This window comes from Lissotriton vulgaris, chromosome 5 (genome assembly GCF_964263255.1).
Source record: "Lissotriton vulgaris chromosome 5, aLisVul1.2, whole genome shotgun sequence".
NCBI classification, from domain to species: Eukaryota; Metazoa; Chordata; class Amphibia; order Caudata; family Salamandridae; genus Lissotriton; species Lissotriton vulgaris.
In genome coordinates, this window is record NC_141693.1 from 1568828262 (window position 1) to 1568854306 (window position 26045).

Below are 26045 nucleotides of genomic sequence, written 5' to 3' on the forward strand. Positions count from 1 at the left end.
ACCTGTGCCCTTACATTGTCAATGGGTTACTTTTTAATGGGGCATCTATCCACAGTTGTATTACGAAAGTGTATTGTCATAGTTACTACATTGTCTTTTAAAATATATTGTTTGCTTTCATTCGTAAACGTTTGTTAGTGAATACATTCTGAAGGTAAGGTAAGGTAAAGGAATCTCATGCACATATAATGCGCGTCAGCAGGAGCTCTCCTTATGAAGTGTCATTTGGATTTTGTGCTGATGAGCCATACATTTTATCTGTGTGCGACACAGTAAAGCAAGGCCGGGGCTTGTTTCTGAAACGACACCTGTGAACTTTACCACTAAGACAGAAAGCTCGCGAAGTATGAGCCGTAATTCAGTGCCATGGGAATGATTGCATGAATGAATGAATGTGTGACTGTTGGAGAACGAGCTGCCACTGGAAGATGAGCGCCTACTCCTTCATGTTGATACTTCTATGTTATATCCCTTTCATGTAGAATTTTCTTTGTTCCATTCCGGCTTGTTGGTGCTTCTAGGCGCTATGTTCACGATGCGTTGCAGAATGTAGACGGGGAACAGATAGATTCAAAGTACAGAGCATGTCTGGCCTACATTCTGCCAATTTCTCGCTGTTACACTGTTCAGAAAATTACACACTTAGAATCATGGGAGCTTCGGTTACCTGCCAGTGTGCTAATGTTTATGGAACGACGCAGGTTAGATTATTTGGTGTAACGAAGCAAGCTGACTTGGTTTGGCCACAGCGGGCGGTCACGAGAGAGATCGCCGGACAGTCGAGCGGTTGAGACACAACTTTAGAGAAAGTGTGACCTTTTCTGGCTGTTCAGCCAATGAAGAAGTGGAAGAGATTCAAGCAGCCATTGGACCACCCATTGACCGTACAGAGGGTCCGGGAAAGACGGGTATCAGAATCCAGAAACAAGTCACCAATGGAAACTCTTCAGGTACAGCACCCCAGTGAAGACATGTATTGGAATAGTTCCGAGCATGCAATTAAATCCTAATCGTGCGGTGGACCAACAGCAATTTGTTCAAGAAAGAGGTCGAGGCTTCGTGAATGCAGGGAAAACAGGAGCGTTCTGTTAAAATCTACGGGTCCTCGGAATTGATTGACAGTTGCAGGTTGACCAAGCTTAAAAACGAAACATTCAATGTACTGAGGGTGGACTATTGCCGTGACACCATTTCCGGTAAGTTGTGACCTTGGGGTGCACTGGGAAATTGTTATGAACCTGGACTACCACGTGTCCAAACATTCGGTCTTAAGAATTCTCAATGGAACTTCAGGATTTTTGGGCCGCACAAGAGGCAAAACTATCAATACTGCAGCAAAGGCGGGGTCTCAGACGTTCAGGGACCCATTGTGCCACAAATATGGTTGTTTTTCAGTAGGAAAACAGGGACATGGGGGGCAATTGTTGTTGCATGATTTAGGCCCATGCTATCTTTCCTAGGCCACTGGTAGCGCACTTCATCCCCAACAGTGAACGGAATGCCTCTGGTGAACCCTAGGCTTCCTGTTTTTTAACACATCAATAACAACAATGCTTCTGGCCATCTAAACATAACATTCCTTATAAAATCCTGAGTGGCAAGAAAGACTGTTTGCAAGTGTCCCACCACAGGTTCTCTCCTTGTGCTTTCATCACTGATAAGATACCCATGCATCAGTCTTTGTGGCACTACACATCATCTGCAAAGAGACAAGGATTTGGCTGGCAACACAGTGCCATCTAAAGCTTCATCTTTGGACCCAACCCTTCCTCCGCTCCCTACGAAACATCCTTTCAGGGAGGCGTCTTATCGCAACTGTTGACTTCATCACTGGTAAGGACTCTAGCCATCGAGGGTGAGTCTTCTTTCCATTACAGTACTTATAATTACCTATTCTTTCTTCCATCTGGAGCTCCCTTTATAACAACATTTGTTTTGTTTTGCAGTTTTGTTACACACCCCACCCGCCATCATGCTGACGAAGACCATGAATGGAACCGGCAGCTGTTATCTGCAAGTAGGATGGACATGATGAAATCTGCTCCTGGCAGTCCTATGCCTTAAGAGAATCTTATGGGCCTAGAAAGTGTTGCAAAACACAGTACCATGGTCCAACACATTCTCTCACTAAGTTAATGAAACTAACCCACAGCCTCCATTTGAGTGGGGCAGCAATCTGTTACAAGCATTAAGTTAAATGCAAGTGAATCCGGTATGGTAAACAAATCTGGTACTTTTTCTCTGAGAAAGGCTTTGTAGTAAGACATTGTGAATCATGATACAATGATGTCCTGAAAGGCAGGAGGGGTGAGATGTGCAAGTTGGCATCTCCTGTGAGATCAATGAGGAACGTCTGCTTACATCTAAGCTAGATATGCTAGACATGGGGGATCTTCATCACTAATGCAAAGTGGCTGTCCTGTCTTATTGAAAGAAGAACAACACGATCATCTTGATAGTATTCCATTCAAATAAAAATGTAATTGGTGTCAACTATTGTCTCATAACTAGAATCTAAAAAAAAAAAAGCTGGGAAGAAATCTAAAAAATTGCTTCCTTTCAACAATGAGACTGTTTTAAGGCAGTCGTACAGTAAACACTATATATATTTAGAGAGAAACGAATGCTCGACGATAGATGTCTTGATTAAGGAGGAGCATTATTTACAACTCTACCCAACCTCAATTTTTCTGACTGAAGCTCCATTTTCCACAGCAAACACTAAATTCCACTGCATTTCTTTGCAATGTTCTATTAAGACACTGATATCTTTGTCTAGGGTGTGGTCTTCAAACCACCTCAACAGCATGTTCTGACATCGTCCTTTGGAAACAAGTGTTTTTTAAATTTCCATTTAGATAATTTAATTTACCCCACTCATCCCAGTGTGAGTTGATATGCAGTTTCTATTTGCAGAGCAGTGTGACACCTGCAAGATTCTGGCAACAACCTCTCTCAGACTTCTTTCATAGTATACAATCGCAAAATTCAGGACAAAAGGCTAGAGGACATTGTCAACATACAGAAGGATCTATGTTGTCATAATGTTTTTGAAAGATGAGACTACGCCCAACGCCTGGAAAAGACAAACCACACAAACATTGCAACAGAAACGTGGGATATAGTTTCCTGTTGATTATGCAGGTGTCCATAGAACCCAAGTACCCATAGTAAATGACACGCAAATGTATTTCAGTGTAATCCCAAGTGTATGACTTTATCTTTTGTCTGCCGCATGTCATCAATGGTAGGTACCCGGAAAAGACCTTCCAATATCTGGTTTCCATGCTTCATTGTGTAAAGTTCTTCTCCGTCTGGTTAAAATAATGGATAGATGAAAGAAGAACTGAAGCTAGCTTTATCAAGGGACCTGACGAGTGATATGGAACCCACCAAGGAACCGGTGGCGATTGGTAAGGAATTAAAAATGTGAACTGTCTACAACCATTTCAACATCCACAGTAAACCATAGCCTGTCTAACCAATGGCTCGCAAACAACAGCAATTGTGCAGGTCATGCCTCTTTAAAATTGCTTTATGTTCCCCTACCTCTCCCTTGTCGCTGTCAAACAGGCAAAACATAAAAATATCATAATAAAAGTACTTGTTTTTTTAGTGCAACCATCTTATGGCATGCTAGACTATTTAGCAAATGTAAGGAGTCAAACAGTTCTCTGGTGTGCATTTTATTTATCTTTAAAGAGCTCTTCTAACACACCCAGAAAAAACGTGCCCGATCTATGCAATTTGGTACTTGAATTCCAAAATGGCTTTTCAATCACACCTTAGCATGGGCGTGCAGGACCCTCTGTCCTCCACTCTAATTCACGTAAAAACACCTCGGAATTTACCTGCACCTTACACTGCAAAGAGACAACTATTCCAGCTGACCTAACCTTAATCTTGTTGTCCACTGCTGTTCACAAGCAAAGCACTGCAAATATGCATGCATTCATCCCTGCTGCAAACCCTGCAATTTCTATACTGAAACATCCAAGTGTAGTTTGACCTTCTTACTTCAACTCTGCACTATAACGAAACGTGTTATTCCAGTACTAGTACCAACAGACATCACCCCAACACGATGCCTCTTGCTAACCTCCAGCTGCCACTGTCATTCAATTCAATTCAACTTTATTTACTGTCATTCAGTGCTTAGGGAAACACATAACATGAAAAGTGCAGGCCATTCCTTCTGCTCAGTCTTAACCCTGTACTCCTACAAAATGTTCCTTACCTATTCAGTCGACTGTGGCATCTGTTGTGCCACAAAGAATGCTTTTCTGATCTTGTCCATAAATTATTGCCTATTTGTGTCACCTAAACTAGTTCCTTTATGTTACCAGAATAGTCCAAACCTTATTTTGTAACATGAAAACTTCCATGACTGCATCGATAGTTTATGTTCCATCACCTGAAACACACCTTCTGACATTAGGCCATGTAGTGTTGCCTAAACAATGATTTACTGTGCATCTGTGCCACCATTTTAGGACAGTGTACAAGGTGGATCTGTGTTCTAGGCATATGGGTAGGATAATATTCCATGGCTAATGACTTTTGAATGGATTTCTTGCAGCACGCTTGCATTTGCTGAAGCCACACAAAAGTGTCTGAGCTTCACACAACAGTCACTCTGAAATCATTAGTGGGGAGCCAATTGACGATCACTGTGGTTATGGATGAGAAATTTCCCAGCAAAATGCGCTTCTTTGTTCTGGAGGGGTGAAGGGAGGGAAGGGGGATGTATTAAAGATTTTTTTAAATGTAGGATACAACTTTTGCCAAACTTACTTGACATACTTTGAAGGAATTGTTTCTCTAAAATATTCAGCTAAAATGTATTTCTATAAAATTTCAGCCACAGTAAAATTTACCAACTTTGTTAGTGGAATTTTCTTGTTTCATACCGCTACCACTATCTAAAAATATCTATGCAGTTTGATATTTGGGCTTCCATGTGTAGTTGTGCATAGGGGGACTAGTTGAAAATCGAAGAGTTCAAGGGAAACATAATGGTAGTCTGATTTCATGATGAGATCAGACCGGATTTGATTGATTTCTTTTACTGAAATACGTTGTAATACAACTGAATTAATCACACGTTGCATATAGAATGCCCAGTTTGGTCAGTTTTCCAGTATGTCGATTTGTTAATGGGCTACTTGGTTTGATGGCAGAATGATTGTCCAGCTGGTCTTTAAGTTTGTTAGTGAGTTGCCTGGTTGATGATTTGTTCTCATTTGATCTAGAGCAGAAAAATAAGCTGGTGGGTTGACCTTTGCTTGGATTTCCCAAAGTCATAAAGCTATCAACAGACACTCATTATGAGCTTCATCTATATGGTTTTTCAGAAGACACATACTTTTCTGGTACCTCTGAACCTTGCTATGGCACCAGAGGTACTAAGAGTGGTATAAGAAATTATGTTTTTTTTATAATTAATAAGGGCAGAAATGTCATCATTTAAAGAAATGACCTCCTGGTCACTTTTCCAGTGTCACAGTTTGAATTTTTGGTCTTAATATTATAACTGCTGATTCTTTCTATAGAATCAATCCCTAAAACCCATTATGCCATCTTGACTTTCTCTTCCAGCGAAATATTGAATCCAATGGTAGCGCTTGCTTTTGTGTGTATCGCCCTCGACTCTCCGAACAACATCCTGGTGTCCTTGAAGAAGAAATCTGTCATTTTAGATCATTCTTGCCAAATTGATGACTGTATTACCGAGAACTGTGAGACTAGCTCAGGGACCAGTCTCCTGCGTGACTGAACCTTCGTAAAGGTGAGCAGGAGTGTTATCCATGCATGTGTGGTGCAGCAGAACTTGCAGAAACTTGTAAAAGCACAATCACTTTTTGTACCTTGAATGCTTTGTGAGTTTACAACTGTTAAATGTAGCCTCTTGATTTCTTTCTCCTCTTATCAATTGTACTTCCTCTTTCATTGTGGCGTTCCCTCATCATCCTCTTCATCTACCTCACTTCATTTGACACTCCCGTTGTCTACTTTTGTCTTTTTGGTTATCTGCTTTGTTTGTTATCGCCCTTGTTGCTGGTTGTGTCCTTCCTTTCAGTCAACAACAAAGAATATCTCCTTTATTTCCATTGACATGATTATATATTTTGTGACAGAAGTGCTTGAATAGTATCATTCTGTTAATATAATTTCCTTCATGTCCATCTGCATTGCTGACTGAGGACCTGATTTAGACTTTGGCAGATGGAAATTTACTTCCTCAAGACAAAGGAGTAAAGTACTTAGAAAGTACCAGCCTGCCAAATTTAGAGATATCTGCCAGCCCGGCAGACATGTCTTGCATTTACAGGAACCACCATCACAGTAGTTCCTGTAAATGGTTTGAAAGTTGGACGGTCAACTAAATGGAGCCATTTATCAAACTTTCACATCTCTTTTTAGTTTAAAAAATGAAATCCCTAAGCGGGGTTTTGTTGTTGAAAATGAAAAAATCAATGACTTCCTTGACATGAGAGTTTTCTCCCAAGTAGAGGGGTTCATATTACAGTTTTCACTATCCCTTACCACTAGGTTTTATCTGGCAGTGAAGGACAGTGAAAACTTGCCATTTGTCCGTCCACACTAACTAAGGGGGCGGTCATACAGTAGAACCTGAGATGGCCATTACTCTTTCGGCTGTCAGAGGTGTATATTGACAGCCGAGACAGAGTAGTCTTTGTTGTCAACATACTGGAATGGTACTACATCGCAACGAAGTAACCTCTCCGCCAAACTCTAAATTGGGCCTATTCTTTCAAATCGCTTTTGTCAATTAGTTTCAGGATTATACCTCTCTTCATCTTTTTTCACAGTTATTGTTTTTAATTGTAATACAGAACAAAACCTTGAGACCAAGGGCAAGGAACAAAGGAGGCCAGACCAGTAGTTACAAACTCCAAATCTCATACATATATTTGATAAAGTGCACAGTTGACCTAGTGGGTTCTAGAGTGAGTTTCATGATGCTGTGACAAGAAGTACTTGGACCCCAGATTTTCTTGAATTTTTTCTCATGGCCCCTCCACTTATATACCGTCCATTCTGCAGCTGCACTCTACTCCATTCTGCTTTGCCACTCACTCAATGAGGAGGGTTCTGCCTGACACCAATGGCATGCAATATTGTGCTTCACTATCAGAAATCCTACCCCTAAAAGAGTCTGGTGTGCCCCAGCCAATCCATTATGCCAGGACTGCAACATTGATGTCGGGGATTCCAGAAGTATGTGCAATATCTGCAATTAGGTTGTGAATCCGTCAACAGTATATCTGGATGTTTGAACAATTTCATAACACGTGGTACAACATGGTCATGGAAGCCCCACACCAGTACCTTCATAGCCTCCAAACCCAATCTGGGCTTTAGTATACCCTGTGTAGATAAGTAAACTGGATAGGCCTGAAATTCGAGGTGGTGGCCAGAACCCACTGCACAATATTGCCGCCCACCAATCCTTATCATCAAATTTGCATAATCTAGCTCCAAATATGTCCTTATCTCATTCAGCGGGTGTGGGTAACTAATTAATATTGATCTATACATTCAAGAAATACCCTTTGTGTCTCACAGGTTCCAGCACTAATTTTGCTTCAAAGGTGTTTAGTTCGGCAACATCTAGCAATATATCTTTATTCACCAAAAGAGCATGACGGAGATGGAGATATCTAAAGAATTGGGATTTATTTTGGTCAAAGTTTACAGCTAGTTGTTCATATTATTTAATATGGTCTTCTTCCAACATGTCTCCAAACTGAGATATCACAGGTCCCACAATATAAAATCCTGAAAAAAGCGTTATATGTGAGGCAACCATATCCCACATCACAGGGGGGCTATATTAGCTGGCTTATCAGCCTTTCAATACGTTTCAACCCTTCAAACCAGCACCTCAGAGTACGTTGAGTTATTTGGGGAGGGAATATGGCGAGAAGCTTTATATAATGAGTGCAGCGTACTGTGGCAAGTCAAGAAAAAGGGGTTTTAAGAAACCAGGGATTTCCTAGGCGCTCTGCTGTTGTGGACGCAATAATTCAAAGAAGATGTCACTATATGGTGCAACTAGGAGAAGGGATAAGCCCTGTAATCACCCCAATCCAGTGTGTCAAACAACCCTCACTATACACAATTAGAACATAAACCTGGGCACACATGAATTTGATGTAACAATCCGTTAGTGTAGACATATATAGTACATTTTGTAAGCCAACAAAAATAGAGATGATCTCTTGGTGGGTTTGAATTTGTTCAGTCTTTTAATTTTCGAGAAAAAACAGCCAACGTGTTTCATCGCATTCGGAACAATCTTTCTGCGACTTCCTCAGGGCTGAATTCAAGGTATTGGGTCGATGGATTTTCGCACAGCCGGTAATAATTCCGAGCTCGCCGGGCCCAAGACAATCTGGTAAGTGTCAAAATAACCAATGGAATCGGAGGATCAGTATCCAGTAAAGTGAAACGATTCAAATGTGCTTCGTTGTTGGTAAAAAACCAAAGGTATTGGTAGGATGTAAAGGAAAAGCCTGTGGCCAAGCCGACACAGAGTATGGCAGTTTGGTCTAGGCGGACTCCGTGGGGGAGAGAAGTACAAGAGGAAGGGATCACTCCTCATGCGTCGGTAATCTTAAGGTATGAGAGCCTTGGTGTTTCACCCACGGGCCACTGTGTTCCTGGTAACGACCCAAACAGCACTGAGGAAGTCGTAGAAAGATTGTTCCGAATGCGACGAAACACGTGTCAGCTGGTTTGTCTCGAAAATTAAAGACTGAACGAATTCAAACCCACCAACAGATCATTTCTATTTTTGTTGGCTTACATACTTTCCTATATATGTCTACACTAACAGACTGTTATATCAAATGTATGTGTGCCTAGGTTTATGTTCTAACAGGGTACTGTGGCCCTCTAGAGAGTCAAGTTACAGGTATATCCTTGGATTGCTCCTGTTGCCCAACAGCCAGTCTCCTATGGTGAACATGTGCACAACCCAGCAGAATAAGCAAAAGTCTGTGACGCCTAACCCTCCATCAAACGCAGTCATGGCGCACTTGAAATAGGAAGCTCTCTGGAGTATGCCCTCTCATTTATATCTAGTGAACTTGTTCCGTAAGTCAGAGAAAAAAGTTTGTGGGGAATGATGGTGTTTTTCATAGGGTAAACCAGTAACACAGTCTTTTCATATAGCACTATCCCTCCCGCTGCAGATATAGGCAAGTTGGTCCATATCTCCATGTCTCTGTAACAATGCTGCAACACAGAGGCAATATTAAAGTTGCGTTACCCTCTTTGATTCAGGGTCACCACAAGGCCCAGATGCCTAAAGTGATCCTCTGTCATCTGGATGGGTGTGCGAAGGGGACACTCCAGTTTCTCACCATGTACCTGCACATAGGTGTATTCACGCACATCAACTATCAGTTCAGATGCATCGCCGTACCCCTGCAGCATTTGCCTCACCCATGGCAGCATTAATATACGGTTATTGTAGATAGAGAAGAATATCATCTATAAATAAGAGGATATTCTGTTTTCTAACTCTTGGACCAGCAGGACCCCACCAGTTGGGCGTCTGATCAGATCCATTTGGCTATGCACTGCATAGCTAAAGTGAAGTGGAGTGGAGAGGGAGGACAGCCCTGCCATATGTTCCTGTTACAGAAAAAGGATCTGATAGCATGCCGCTAATTATAAACTGCGCCTTGGATGCAGCATACAGGCCTGGCATAGGCCAATAAGAGGTGGCCTATATTCATCCTTTGGCGCACCTGCATTAAGAATGGCTAAAGTATGGTGTTGAATGCCTTTTTAAAATCTATTAGGGCTGTGGCTGCTTGGGGAGAAAGATCCCCAGGTCTGCCAGCAATAACTGGACTCTGAGCGGACAATGTCTGGTCCTTTGGTTACTGATACATGCAGTTTGATCACTATGGTCTAAGCTTCAGATAACTTTGGTCAGACAGGAGGCCGAAACCTTGTCAAGTACTCTGGGCTGTCCAGTAAGCAAGGAGGTAGGTCTCTATAAGAGAATTCCTATTATTGGGGCCAGTTGTAGGTCGCTTCAAAAGGGCCCTTTGTTCAATACTTTTTGTGCCTAATGCCTTCCCGAAGGGGAGGCGGCAATGGCTGCCTGAATCTCCTCCATTGTGATTAGGATGTCAAGCTCCACACAATCCTCACCTGATAGAAAGTGCATAGAAAAGTAATTTGCAGTGGGGCACTGCTCCTGTAATCTCAGAGGGGGGATGCTACTAGTATAGCCTTCAATAATAACTAGTGTAGACAGAAGCAGCATTTAAAGAGTCAGTTACTCTCATATTGTCATCAGTATGTATTAAAAGGGATAAACCTAGTGTCAGTATTGCTACTTTCTGAACAATATTAACTTTCATGTCTTTGTAGTCCAGCTTATGTATTTTGTTTTGGGGCAGTGTCCCTGTTGATATGGCAGTGTCAGTTTTCCTGTATTTGTTTCCCAGCTCATATATTTCATATTGGGACAGTGTCCATGCTGGTATGGGGTTGTCTATTGATTTTTGTCTTGATTTTAGTTGGAGCAAGGACAAATATATGCGCTCTTCCTAAATGCACTCATTTATTAGGTGTCCCTGCAATTTGGATACTGACATCTCAAATCAGATCAAAGTCCAGATTGACTTTGATTTTTGCGTCTTTTCTTTTTCTTTCTTTATTTGTGGTACAGCCCCAACGCAAAATTATTTTTGGCATTTTCTAAGCCACACAAAGCCACTATACCTGGCTTTGCTAGATTTAGTAAATACAAAACAATGCACCACAGGCCATAGCACTGCCTTGTGTTACTTTGCATTGGATAGGCTTAACATGCGTAGATCATGGTGTTCCCAGGCATCCACCTATGTATTTTGACCCAAAACCAGATCTACAAAAGACTTGTAAGCCTGGGTTTGCTCCAAAATAGTGCACCTACTGGATTGAGGAATAATAAAAACAAATATCTTTATTCTTCCTTGTTTCTTCCTCTGTCCATATTTACTGGGTTCTGCAGCATACATGGAAAGAATAATATGCCTCTTTGGATACTTTTTGTGCAGGAAGGAATTCCTTCCTGCTCAACACCGATCCTGCCTGTAAAGCAGGTACCCTTGCACTATGGGGCAAGGTTGCCAGCATTGCCTCTAGCCAGTATACAGTGAGCCCAGAGCAAGGAGAGAGCAGAAATGCTCAAAATCTTTGTAAATATGGAACATTTTTGTTCTCTCCCTTTTAGGCAACACATTAAGGTCCCTTGCTGCGCTGCATTAAACAATAGTAAATATGCCCCCAAGTCTCTGGTTCTATCTCATTCCGTCCCCCGGACCCATGTGAAGGCTTTTCCATGGATAACTGCCAAAAATGCCTCCCACAACATGCTTGGGGAGGAGACTGAAAGGACATTGCACACAAAATACTCATTAATAGCCTTTCAGAAGTAATCCGCTAGTGTTCTTGCCACAACCACCATGCATTTAGGCGCCAACAATTCTTGGTACCCTGCCCAAAGTAACCCAATACTATTTATACTGGGACCTGATTGGATAGGCATCTGTGCAGGATGTGGTCCCCCGGACAGCTCCCAAGCACAAACAAGAAATGAAGCTGGGAAGCACAGTGATGGGACACAGAGCAGTGTGTTATTGCTTGTCGGTAGGGTTCCATCTTCAACATGTGTCTCCTACTCCAAAGTACTGCAGGGAACACGCAGTGGTTGTGTTCCGCTTTCCTGACTATATCGCCGCATTGCGTCCATCATATCTTGGTAGGTGTGGCCGATCAGCTTGAGGTGGGGCCAGGTCTCTTAGCGACCCCCCAGCTGTTGTGTCTACACTGCTTTGACCAGTGGGCTATGCAGAATATCCAGCTCAGGCTGAGTATCCACAATACTGTCATTTCTCCCAAGAGAGAGAGGGCAGGCAGCACCCTGGGTCTTCACAGTGGGATCGGCTCAGCGGGCTACGTCTTCTGCTACACCCCATCTCCATGTGTGCAGCATATTTTAATCTGAGGCCTTCCAATGGGGGAGGGCACAGTGGGCATGGTTACCAGACCATCTCTCTTCCTTAGGCTTTACAAGTGACTAGGGGGAGCCAGCACCCTAGTCCCTCGCATATGTCAACAGCCATGAATCGGTAATCTGGGTGTCACCGTTTCATCTCACTTCATCTTTACATTATGTATCCTCCCTTTTACATGAATTCCTGCATTATACTCGTTATTTATGTGCCTTCTTGTGTTCATCTCTAGAGCAGTCTCACTGTGACACCATTCTTTGCTGCATAACCAGCAGCTACTCATTCAGACTTGTCTCAGACTCTTACACAGTGAATAGATAGTACTTTGGGCATCTGCTGATTAACCACCCTTCGCCGGCCCTTAGATTTATTCTGAGTAAGTGCACAACATTACCCTTAGCTCTGATTTGATCATGTTTTTATCTATGCGCTAGACAGTTATAACCAATATAAACTAGGTAGCTGGGCAAAACAATTAAGATAGTACTCTGCATATGCATGCCCAACATACTATTATTCATCATAAACCATTAACCATGTAAAACTTGCCATTCATCAATTGTGGTATTCATGCTATATTTCATTTGCAAGGTAGTTGAAGTTAATGAATTCATCCACCATTCTGCTGATTTTGTCTTATTTGATGAAACTTAAAAAAATCTGTATTACAATGTAGGCTGTTCAATGAATCTGCTGTGTAAGGTCAGCACTCTTTTAAAAGGTTCATTGTTTTTATGTGAAAAATTCATCTGCCGCTGCCATAAGTTGTTTGTGTCTCTCTCCAAACAAAATAATAAAGCCAAATCATTCCCTTCCTGCCACCTTGAAGGCATTAAAATATTACCCATATCCCTTCTAATGATGTTTATACGGAGGTGACAGCAGCAACATTCTCTGAAATAAAAACAATGTGCATACTAAGAATCTTAAACAACCATTTTTAAATGTAACATTGGAGAATCAGTGTTGTGGTATGATTCCAACATGTTTGATACCAAACATGACCAGGTTTGGTGCAGCCATTATATAGTTAGACATCTCGTAATGACTGATGTTCACTATATGTCTTAGAATGGCTGACTGTACTCACAAAAGCCTGGAAAATCGACTCTGGAGTTTGTAGGGGTGTCCTGCTCATGCACAGGTACCCTCGCACTTATAGCCATGCACCCTGCCTTCAGCACTGAAGAGCCTACCATAGGGGTGACTTATAGGTTTTAAGTGCACTGACCACAGATATAAGAAAACCTATATATCTTGTGAGAGTTGCAAGCACCATCCTACAAAGGCCAACATTGCTAGACTGTAGTCAGAGTTTAAGTGGACTCCCATGGTAGGAACAGTACATTCTGAAGCCCATGGGAGACCCCTGGTGAACCTATTCCCCAGGGTACCACAGTACCATATACTAGGGACTTATAAGGGTGCTCCAGTAGCCAATTGTGGATGTATCAAAGTACTTACCAAAGACATTTTGGGAGAGAGAGCACAGATGCTGGGGTCCTGTTTAGCAGGATCCCAGCAAACTACAGTCAAAACAGACTGACACCAGCAAAAAGTGGGGGGTAACCATAAAAGAAATATCCTACATTCCTTTACCTTAGCTCTGCCCTCACACACAGGGCCTAGAGACCCTGCATTGTTGCTTCAGCTTGGAGCCAGGACAGGGGAGGCTGGAAATTGATTTCATGCACCTTAAAGACACTGTCTAGAAGCTTATCCCACCTCCCAGAACCAGAGCACCAGGGTATAAAACAGGACCATAGACACTAACTCTTCAGTACACTCTGGACCTGTGAATACTCTGCCAGGAAGAAGGACTGCTGTGCTGGTACAATGCCTGCCACTCTGCTGGACTGCTGCTAGAAACAAACTTGCCCTGCTGTGCTGGCCTGCTGGCCTGCTGCCCTCTTGCCTGGGGAAGAAGGACTGGACCTGTAACTTCATCATGAACCCAGGACCCAAGAGTGACTCAAATAGCTAGTCTGCTGGCCTCCTGATCTGTGCTGCAGGGACACAAAAGGCTCTGCATCCAGCTCCTAGACCCAGTTGTAGCGGGTTCCTGAACCCCAACTGGTGCCTCTCATGTCCTGGATCCTTGGTGTGTCTCACTGGCTCTCTAAATAAAGCTTTAGGGCTGTTCGCCACAGAGAACGGACATCTTGCAGCAAAGTACAGGAAGAGCAGCCACCAGACCATCTTTTCGCACATCAAGCATTGATTGCCCGCGGAGGACTGCTAGCGCGAATCTCAAGCCCACCTGTCTGCGAGGCCTGGCCTGTTTTTTGCGCCACGCCATCTACTGCTTGCGACAACCTCCTGGCTCCCTGCAGCCCTCTCCAACATAAACGGAACTCTTGGTACAAAAATTGAGAAGGTAAAACTTGACTATGACTGATCTGGGACTCTATCCACCCTGTGCTCCATCGCATTCGGCCTGAACGTTTGACTTTGACCTGGTGCAGCACATCCACATAACACTGGTTGGCACTTTATGCTTTTAGGTGCTATTTTTCACTTTATTTTTATAAAATTCCTAACTCTGGTTCTACTAATTGACTTTTTGTAGTTTTGGTCTTGCTTTATGTATTAAATGCAGCTCTATTTTTACTTAACTTGGTGTGGCTGTTTCCACTGTTTTACTGTTTCAGGTGTTGCACAAATAATTTACACACCTTTAAGTTAAGCATGACTGCTTTGTGTCAAGCTACCAGGGGGATGAGCGCAGGTTAATTTGGGGTTTGCTTGTGCTCTACCCTGACTAGGATTGTGGTTGCTACTTGACCATGGCTCACACCCCAGTCAACCAGTGACAACAATCATTTAATTGCACAATGCATTAAGCACATAAACTCTCACTCAACTCGCTAAATACAACCCCACATTTGCTTCTGATTTCAACATGAACTTGGGTAACTTGAAAGGTAGCTCATCCTCCCTTTTGGCTTTGACACCACTGAAAACCCACTCAAATTAAGGGCTGCATGTAATCTCATCATTGCTTAGGAGAGCTCCCTAATGGTGGACTGCTCCGATCAACATCCATTACCTATCTCCTTAACCTCCAGTGTAACTACCTGTTAGACTTGGCATCTTTGGTGTGGTTCCCCTGGCTTTTTGCCACTACCTCCTGTATTTTTGATGTTGTGCTGGATTTCGTTTTTGGTAGCTTAGATGCTTTGGGCACTTTGCCACTGCTGATCAGTGTCAAAGTGAAAGTGCTCTATGTGTAAATTGTGATTACAATTGGTTCTTCCTGATTGGCATATTTGATTTACTGGTAAGTCCCTAATAAAGTGCGCTGTAGTTTGCTATGGCCTGTAAATCAAATGCTACTAGTGGGCCTGCAGCACTGATTCTGCCACCCACATGAATAGTCATGAAAAGGTATCTCCGTCCTGCCACTGCAGTTTCTGGGCTCAGTGGTTAAATCCCATGTCGACTTGGAAAGTGCATCCACTTGCCAGGTCTTAACCTTCCCTTTTCCTAAATGTAATGGGCACCCGTATGGTAGGCCCAAGGTACCCCCGTGGGCAGTGTACGTTAAAGGTATGACATGTACAGTTGTGTGTGTGTGACATGTCATGGTAGTGAAATACTGCCAATTTTGTTTTTCACTGTTGAAAGGCTATGTTGCCTCTTGGGATAGAATGAGAAATGCTTTGTAACATCTTACAAGTATAATTTCCCATTGGGACAAAATAGAGAAATAAAGTTTAGGATCTCTCGACTCATCTTTTAGTAAAGATGGTTTCTAAATTCTATGTTTGGAAATGAGACTTTTAGAAAGAAGGCATGTTTGTGTTTAACCATTCTGTTTGCCTCTGCCTGTTTGTGTATTGACTGTCTGGTTTTGGAGTAACAGGGGCTGGGTTTGTGCATTCACTTTAGACAGTACTGGGGGGGTGGTTGAGGTGTTCCAGGTACTTCCTGGTTGACTCAGAGCTGGGCTGGCCAGAATAGACCTTATCTGAATTTAGAGTAGTGGGAGGAGATCTCCTTGCACCTGAATGGGGCCTGTCTCCCTTGCACAATGCAGTCTCCACCCCCTGTGGTCATACTACAACAGTGAGGACAGAACTGGTTTGGACTGGGCTCCGAGACCCTTGCACAAAGAGAACAAAAGCATTTTGGGGTATAAGTATTAGGCCTAAAACCCCAGAGATTTAGATTACTTCTGGACTCAAGAGGAACCTTTGTCAAGGAGAAAAGCTGAAGAGCTGTGAGGAGGAGCACAGCCCCTTTGCTGTGTGCTGTGTGGGGTTGGCCTGCAGTTGCTGTTTCTGCCAACGAAAGGACAATGACTAGAACTTTGCTTTGAACCTGCTTGAAGAAGATCTCTACAGGCCTGTGTGTGCTGGCCTCTTGTTATAAAGTCTTAGGGACACAAATACATCACCCCAGCTCCCCCGAACTATGCTGCTGGGGGTTCTGGCCTGCAAGCCGGTGCCTGTTCCATGTCTGGGCCTCTGGAGGTTGTGCTTGTTGCTGGGAGCTGGAAGAAACCTAAAAAAGTACGAAAATTGACAAATCGCTCTTCTTGCAGCTGTTTTTCCGAAGCTGCATAGCTGTGTGAGAAGAATCTCCATGCATCGTCACTCTGCTGCCAAAACCGACGAGTGCCTGTCACTGCTGCAAGAACCGACGCATTGAGGGATTGTGGCTGAAGAAACCGACGCAGCGCCGCTCGATGCCGCTGCATCAATTGCCAACACATCCCGGATTTCCATGCATCGTACCAGTGCAACAAGTTTTCCTGAAAGAGTCAGGATCAGCAGAACAACAGCCAGCCCATAGAATTTAGGAAAACAGCAACACAGCTCTCTCCTCCCGCAAAGTAAGAAAAAACACCTCCAAAAACCCCACCCTTGAGTACTGTTAATTATTCCCCAAATTCACTAAATGTCCATTCCTCTTTGTCGCATCTCACATAAATTTGCACTTTGTGATTGGTCAAAACAAGGGGTGTTCGATCACCCCACTCTCGATGTGCCTAGCTTCATAATATCCTATTGTTATAACTTCACACACTGTAATCACTTCCAGTAGAGGAAAATCTAGTATTGAGCGTCCGTGTTTGTACGTACCTCAATCTCACTCATGTAACATTTATTATTACAAATGTCCTCATGCTCGGCTTGGCAAGGAAGTTACATTTCTTTCTTTATCACTTCCTTCTCTGCGCAACCTGGCCATCATCAGGAACTTGCGAAGCACAGTTCACAGTGTTATTTTTCTCCCCTTCTACATTTCTAATAGCCCATGTTAACTCTAAAATGACTCTCGGTCCTTTCTGCAGAGCAGCAGACTATACTTTCAGGAAAGACAAACACATGTGTTAATTATCAATTGATAAAACGCCACGATTAAACGCTCTTCAGATGCTTTCACTTGCTTTCTTTTCTTATGCACTGCACATTTATTTTTATTTGTTAGTGAAAAATAAACTCTCGACTTTTGACTTATTTTCTACATTAGTCATGTACATTTGCAGCCTACTCTAACTCTCTCAGCACGCGCTTGCACAATTTTCATCTTTTCCTTTTAGTCTTACTCAGTTAGATTTTTTGCACGTCTTTTGATTAGTATTTAGCACATTGAGGCGTTCAATCCGAGCAGGTTTTATTTCACAAAAACTCTAACCCATCATAATCATGCTGACAAATCTGCTTCCGGAATAGTGTCTGTCTGTCTATGGAAGTGTTTCCAACTGTAAAAGTTGGCGCTGTGACAGTCTGTTATATAACTTGATCCTAAGGGGTCCATTAGGATGGCGGGCGGACTTTGCCAGCCTGCCATCCTCATGCAAAACAGGACAGCCCACCATCGGAGCGGCGATCCCGCCTTGGCCATTAGAGGCACCCACCACACTGGCGGGCGCATCCTGTATTTTTACCATTGAGGTGGACGGGGCTGAAAACGCAGCCCGCCGCAAAGGTAAAAATGCAAGTTGTGCATTTCAAAGCACAACATGACAGGCACCGCGCGGTGCCTGTCATGTTGCACTTTGAAATGCGGGGTGGTAGCATAGGTACCCCCCCATGTGCACCTCCAACCCCCCTGAAGTCCCAGGGGGCCCGCAACAGGCCCCCGCAGGGAGTCTCCGCATGCCTTTCCGCGGCGGCATTTCCGCCACGGAAAGGCATTCCCCAAAGCCCATCATAATATGGCTGGTGGTTTCTAATAGACATCGCGGAAAAGTAGCAGACGGTCTTTCTGTCCGCTGCGCTCCCCCCGCCATACTAATATGGGGGGGGGAATGGGTTGCGTGTAGCGGCATAGGATGTCTGGCGGATCGCCACCGCCCGCATGGTGGTGGCGATCCGCCCGACATCCTAATGGCCCCTAATTGTTTGTGGATAACATATAATCTAGGTTATGCCACCTGTGTATGATCTGTGTACATGCGCATGTATCTTCTACTTTTAACGAGAAATTATGTTTTCTTGTTTCTATCCCACAGATAGATTTCTGCACGTTTGCAGTATTTTTTCCCAATAGCCAGGACAACCAAATCTTCGACGACAATGGTGCTATCTAACTATTCAAAGCCAAGACCTTCCTTTCAAGTTATGCCTACAGTATATCCTGGTAAATCAGGCTCTGAAATGAGCACCCTCAATCCACTTCCCACAGTGAGAAAGGGGGATTTTTCCACACTGCCTGTATCCTTTAAAGATCACAGAGTACACTATTCCTCTTAATTACAATGCACTAGGAAGTCTTACGACCTTCCCAGAAGGTGTACTTGGCAGAACGGAGCACACTAGCCCTTTGGTAAGTCAACAAGATGGAACAATGGAGTTGCAGTAGTGGTATGCATACACCCAATGAAGAGATAGAAACATCCTGTAGTGCAATTATGTTTATTACACTAATGTAAGTTAGCCTACATGCAATCAAGCTTCATGAATTCATATTACTTTAAAGTAACCTGAAAGGTATGCCCATTGGCTTCCAGGTGGGCCAAAGGGAATGTGTAAGATTGCAAGTGAACATATTCAATTGCAGCACTTATAGGTTCCTGAGTCAGGTGCTGTAGACTTACATCCATATCGAGATTCACGTCGGTAGTCTTAAAAGGTTTAGTCTTGACAATGAGAGGAAGCCCCAGTGGTCACTGGTGTAAGATTGTGACATTACTATATAAGGACCTACAGCAATGCACCAAATTTAGTCCATAAAAAAAAACATTACAACTAATTTTAGGTCTGGCCTAGAGACAGTCTTAAAAGTTTCCTGCCAGATCTCATGTTCCAAAAGGTATGAAAAACAAGAACAACAGGAGCGTAGGCCCAAGTGTTAACATTATTCCATAATTTGAACTGTCCCCAGTGTAAATATCTCACAGTACGACCATAAAAATGGCTCTGGCATTAGAGTGCCAGGACGCTCTTCTAAGCAGCTGTCACTCTTACAAATCTTGAATTCACTTATTTATTCAACCAATGAGTGCTGCAGTTGCCACTCAATGAAAAATCACAACATTCTAGAAAGGGAATATACTAATCAGTCACATCACAGAATAGACATTGTAGAGGTGGGCTTTAGAATAGGTCACAAGGCCAGCCCAAGTGTTTGTAACTCATCAGTGGTTTTTGACTGTAAATGAAGTCGCTAACCACTGATACATTTCTTTAATACTCAAAATTAGGGGAGAACACCTCTTTCACACCCCTTCTAGTTTTAATTCAACAAACCCTTTTTGTGAGTCCGACTGTATGCTAATGTGACTCGAGCATTATCCTAAAAGGTACTTCCTCATTTGCATGTAAGTGAAATAAGAGAAATCCTTTTCCTCTGCGCCTGTGCCAAATAATGAACATGGGCTTAGAGTTGAAGAGGTCATCAAGAGGTACACCGATAGTGCCACAGTCAGTGCTGCCCCGAAGAGAGACACCTGAAAGAGGGGGAGAGATTGAAGCATGGACCCCTCAGACATCCTGTGCTGATGGATCCAGGAACGTCTATGCAGGAAGATCTCTCTTCGTCTTTAAAGTGCAAGTTGGGAACCACCTGCACTATGAACAGTGGTGCTCTTACTTTTAATAATGTGCTGCCCCCAGGTCAGTCCCAGGAAGCTTGTTTCTGGTCCAGGTTAGACATGGCTTGGCAGTTTGGGCTGGTCTGTTCCCATGAGGCACAGGGTCAAGAATGATTTGCATGTGGCTGGGTCTGTACTGGTACATTATTGAAGCAACATTTAGAATAGAAGAATAGGAGAAAAAAACGGAAAAAATAAATTACAACTTTCCCGAAAGTTAAATACAAAGCAGATTACAAGAAAATAATTTTAAAAAAGCATCTCTAACTCCAGATGTCGGAGGGATGCTGGTTGGGGAGGGTTCCCTGTTTAAATATCGATGTAAAAAATATAGTTTACAAAAATATCAAGGTAAAAATATTGAATACAAAAATTTCGACCACCTATACTTAAACAGGTAAGTACAATAATATCGAATCAAAAATATTGAAGTTAAAAATATAGATGTAAAAAATATTGACTTAAAAATATATATTACTTAAACAAAATATATTATTATTTTTAACAGAATAAATTACATTTAATATATACTTTACCTAAATATAACAAATAAACCTAATTAAAAATATAAACACATAAAAGTGTGTACATATGCTTATATTTACTTAATTACATTTTATTAACTATTATCCTTATTCAATTTATAAACTTTTTAAATTATATAAAAATAAAATATCTACATATATTAATACTTTAAAATAAAATAAAACATTCTATATTTAATTAATACATTGAACTAGTAAAAAAATGAAACATACATTTGGCCACACAATAATTACAATAGCAGGGGAAATGTTGGATAGCTGAGGGGTAAAAAGGATTATTCCCACTCCAGTGAGTGCAACAGCTGGGAAAGTGCTGGATAGAGGAAGGGTAAAAAAGACTATTCCGACACCAGTGAGTACCAAAGCAGGGAAAGTGTTGGATAGCAGAGGGGTAAAAATTACTATTCCCACTCCAGTGAGTGCAACGGTAGGGAAAGTGTTGGACAGCGGAGTGGTAAAAATTACTATTCCCACTCCATTGATTGCAACAGTAGGTAAAGTGTTGGATAGCAGAGGGGTAAAAATTACTATTCCCACTCCAGTGAGTGAAAAGCAGGGAAAGTGTTGGTTAGCGGAGGAGTAAAAATTACTATTCCCACTCCAGTGAGTGCAACAGTAGGGAAAGTGCTGGATACCACACCAGTAAAAAAATCTAAATTTTTATAAAATTGTATTTCCATTATTAACATAAATAATATTGAAATGTAAATATTTTATTATTAAAAACTATAATAAACATTCATTAATTACACATTGTTTAACACTATCATATCCACATCACACACCTAAAATTATTTACACAATTACAATTAAGAATTACTAAATAATTAATGCAAGTTCGTTAACACCTTGGCTGCTTTGAGTTTTCCCCTCCTGTGCTGAGCTTTGATGTTTCCCCATTGTTCATGACGAGCTCAGCTCGTCATAAGCACAGCTCAACCGTGCCTCATGACGAGCTGAGCTCGTCATGATCAGCGAAGGGGTTAACAAATTATTTATAATTCATCAATAAAAAGTAAATGACTTCCCACCCTTTACACCTATAAATACCACAACCCCAACCTAAACAATTACCATAATTTATTAATATTTAATTAATTTAAATTAATTAACAACGTATTATCAAACAATTATTAATACATTAATGTACACATTTACCTCTATAACATCACAATTATACAATTATGAATGAATATAAATTATTGAATAAATGTCATATAATCAAATTACATCACACCCTATTCCCCTATAAACCCACAACCCGCTACAGAACTAAAAACGCAAAATTCTATTTTTTTTTTTTTTATTAACCACTATAAATAATAAATAAAATCTGTATAATTAAGTTACTTCCCACCCTATTCCCCTATAAACCCACAACATGCTATGGAACTAAAAACGCAAAATTCTATAAAAAAAACATTAAATTCTAAACTGTAACACATATACTAAAAATTCAAACAAGTCTCATATAAAATACTAAAAAACATAACAATAATAATAAATCGATATTTTTAACAACTATATTTTTGTAAATGATATTTAACACTTCGATATTTTTGCAATCAATATTACTTACCTAATAATCAATATTCTTGACCACGATATTTTTCCATTGATATTTCTATTCCACAATATTTTTACTTTGATATTTCTGTATATCAATATTTATATATCGATATTCTAGCTCTGCACCTGGGGGAGGGTATATATATATGTGTGTGTGTGCACAAGTGAGTGTGCACATTTTGATGGGAAATGGGATTATGCGAAATGGGTTATTTTTTGTACAATATATATTTATATAGTAGACAATAATAGGAACGTTTATGACATTTTTTTTTACAGGTTGAGGAATGTGAGTTGCCAGAATCACAAGAGTTTTGGTCAATATATAGCTGTACCACTGTGGGTCCTTTCACAGCATTGCAGGTCTGCCTAGCAGATGACATATTTAATATGCCCTCTAATCAAACATTTGTGTTCTGTGAAAACAAACTCGTAAAGTGGGAGGATGTTTTGTCTAAAAAAAAAAAAAGTGGTATTAATGTCCAGGAAGTTCTCTCCCTTCTTGTGTGGGCCATTTTCCCTACAATTATCGAAACAGGTAAAATGAGTGATGGTTACCCTGCACTCTTTTCATTGTAACCTGGTGGAATCCTGCAAAACGAGACTCCAGGTCAGACATTAACACTGCTTAGCTGAGTTAGCGGAGTCTTTGCCTGAGTAAACCTGGCTACTAATTTTGAGTACTGATTTATTTTCCTTAACTGGACACAAAGATGGCGATATTGAGTTGGCACACTAATCTCTGCAACTGGTGTTGTGCCCACTAAGCTTTCAACTAAGCAGTACCATATATGAAGGATCCTTGCAGGATTTATTGACCAACCTGCACACCTTTCACCAAACTGTAACATTATAATTAAATGCCCAGCACAAACAACTAGGCTTCATACATCAACATATAGCATGTTCACTGAATTATTCTTAATTCCCAAAAATTATGTTCATGGCACTTTTGACTGACCTTTTTTTTTAATTGCAACGATGCTGCGTATTGCTCAAATTATAATTTCTTTTAATTAGATGTCAAGTTATGTTCCATGATCTTATACCCTTTGATTGTAGATGTCATTTGAAGTATGTTGCTATTACTGGGAATGCATTCATAATACAACTCTTATAAGAGAGAGGGTCTCATTACTATATAAGTCAGATCGCAACTGACAGGCCGTCGACAGAGTTCCGGCCGACTTTTGCTGCAGCAGTATAACCACCGCATTAAGATGCGCTGTAGTCGGAGGAAGAGCGGAGGGACCGACTGACACTTCTGATGAGTTCAAGGAGCCCGTTTGACTATCGGTCGGAATGTAATTCCCTACAATGAGGGCAGTGCCTGCTCAGGCATCACCATAGGGATTGCGATGTCCCTTTCAGACAGCCTTTCAATGGCAGTTCGACCTCCATTGAAAGGCTGTCAGAAACGGACTTAGGGGGTCCATAGCTTTGTCCGCCCGCTAACCTATTGGTAAACGGGACCGCTCGCCATTAGGGCGGGGGTCCCGTGGTGGCAATGAGGATGCGCCCGCCACAGTGGCAGGCGCATCCAGCATTCCTGTCATTGTGGTTGGGGGTGCACTCAGCACCGCCCGCCAAAATGCCAGGAAGGCATGTTGTGCACTACCATGCACAACATGGCAGGCACTGCGCGGTGCCTGCCATGTTGTGCAGGGTACTGCTGGGGCGTACCATAGGTTCCCCCCCATGTGCACCCTCCAGAGTTCCTGGGGGCCCGCAACAGGCCCAAAATGCCTAACAACGCATGCCTTTCCATGGCGGCGTTGCTGACACTGTAAGGCATGTCCCCGCCTGCAATATAATATGGATGGCGGTGTCTGACAGACATCACCACCATATTAAACCCTTTTCCGCCCAGTCAACTCCTTGACCTGGGGGAAAAGCGGTGGACGGTCTTTCCATCTTCCGTGGTCCCACCCGCCATAGTAATATGGCGGTGGGAAATGGGTGGCGGGAGGGGTAGGATCATGGGTGGATCGCCACCGCCATACGGGTGGTGGTGATCCACCCGGGATCCTAATGGGCCCCATAGTTTCCTAAATTCAAAGTCAGATGTCATACGATTTTCAAAGCCAACAATTTGCTTGAGATTTTGGTTTCTTGGTAAAGTCCTGTGTCATCATTCAATCCATGGTACGGGTGTCAGGTTTACCCAAAGTACAGAGTCCCTAAAAATAATTACATAAAAACACTAAACTTGTGAATATTCATCACAGTGTGCACTCCGTAATTTTGAGGAAAAGAATTGTTTCATAGCTACATTTTATCTATGATTCTGAAACAGGCTAAGACCCAGACATGTTTGACCCGGGAAATATGTTTTTGAATGTCCAGAAGGCATGCTTATTCCTGGTGTAAAATAAATGTAAGATATATTTAAAGCTTTCCACAATATATCAAAGATCAGTGTTTGATTGCATACATGCTTCTTGCAAGTGAAGTCATCAGGATTTTTTAAATCAAAGTGAGTAAAGAAGAAAATATTATGATCTACAGACAGAGAGACTGTTCCTCCTGCTGGTTAGCAGACTCACTAATGGGTTAGACTAGTCTTTAGTTTTAATCCCAGTGGTGCCTCCAGTTAAGCGACACACAAAATTAGGGGGTCATTAGGATTGCGGTTTTTCCGCATCCTCGGGGCCGGCGGAAGCCACTGCCGGCCCGAGGATGCGGAAAAACCGCAGCGGACTGACCAAGGACCCACCGCCACATTTGGATGGCTGGTGGGTCCTGGTTTCCGTCCGCAGCTTTTCCGCCGCGGCTGGCTTACAACCGCGGCGGAAAAGCTCTGATATGGTGACGGTGTCTCTCAGACACCGTCCGCCATATCAGGATTGGATTTTAAAAGTGCTTTTCCGCGGCGGGTTTTCCGCCGTGGAAAAGCATACGGATCTTCACCTAGGGGGCCCATTGCGGGCCCCCTAGGTGAAGGGGGGTGTGGGGTGCACATGGGGGGTACCTATGGTACCCTCCTGCATTTGCATGCAGAAAGCGGCAGGCACCGCGCGGTGCCTGCCTCTTTCTGCATGCAAATGCAATGCGTGCATTTTTAACATTGCCGTGGGTGCAGCTTGAAGCTGCACCCGCGGCAATGTTAAAAATAGAGGATGTGACCGCCAGGGTGGCGGTCACATCCTAATCACACAGGAGGGGACTCCGCAGCCCATGCAGACGTCCCCTCCTCCTCAATGATCGCGGACGGACGCAAGTCCGTCCGCGATCATAATCGGCCCCTAAGTATTCACCTTCAGTGTGTGCCAGTTACCATTTTTTCCAAATCATAGTATAATACGATGTTGAGAAGCCGCACAAAACAATGCTATCTATCACCCATGAGAAACACGCTGTCCTGAGCAGTGGCAGAAATAGTCACCTGTCGATAAGTCACGCATAGGTAAAAACTGACCCTCATTATGATGTTGGGCCTCCATTGCGGTGAAGGAACTGCCCGGCCATAGGTCAGTGTTTCCGACACCCTAATTTGGATGAGACTGAACAAAGTATGATCGGAAACATCCATTTTCCAACACCTGCAGCACAAGCTCCCATTGAAAAATTAAAGTTTGTAGACATCCTTGCCACACGGCGCAGGGATTTTGAGGGGGTTTTGAGGGGGTCACCATTGGTGCCCCCCAGGCCCAAATGTCAAATGTGGATGGCCGGGGGAGAAGGGAGCCCTGCTAGGGGCCCCAAAAGTTACAGGTAGATTCATCAAAGACCCGTTTTGCGAGTCTGTATTAGCGATTCATAAGGAATCGCTATTACAGACTCGCAAAACGGGATTCATGTAGGAATCGCAAAATAAATTGCGATTCCTACACATTCCTTATT

General features: G+C 42.5%; 1 protein-coding gene and 1 gene segment (V, D, J or C); both read left to right on the top strand.

Moving 5' to 3' along the window:
* LOC147716684 (Ig gamma chain C region-like) overlaps positions 1-26045 on the top strand; it is a 520390-nt gene that overhangs the window by 162732 nt on the left and 331613 nt on the right.
* The window catches only part of LOC147716686 (uncharacterized), a 241853-nt gene that overhangs the window by 118074 nt on the left and 97734 nt on the right, over positions 1-26045 (top strand). The window lies entirely within an intron of this gene.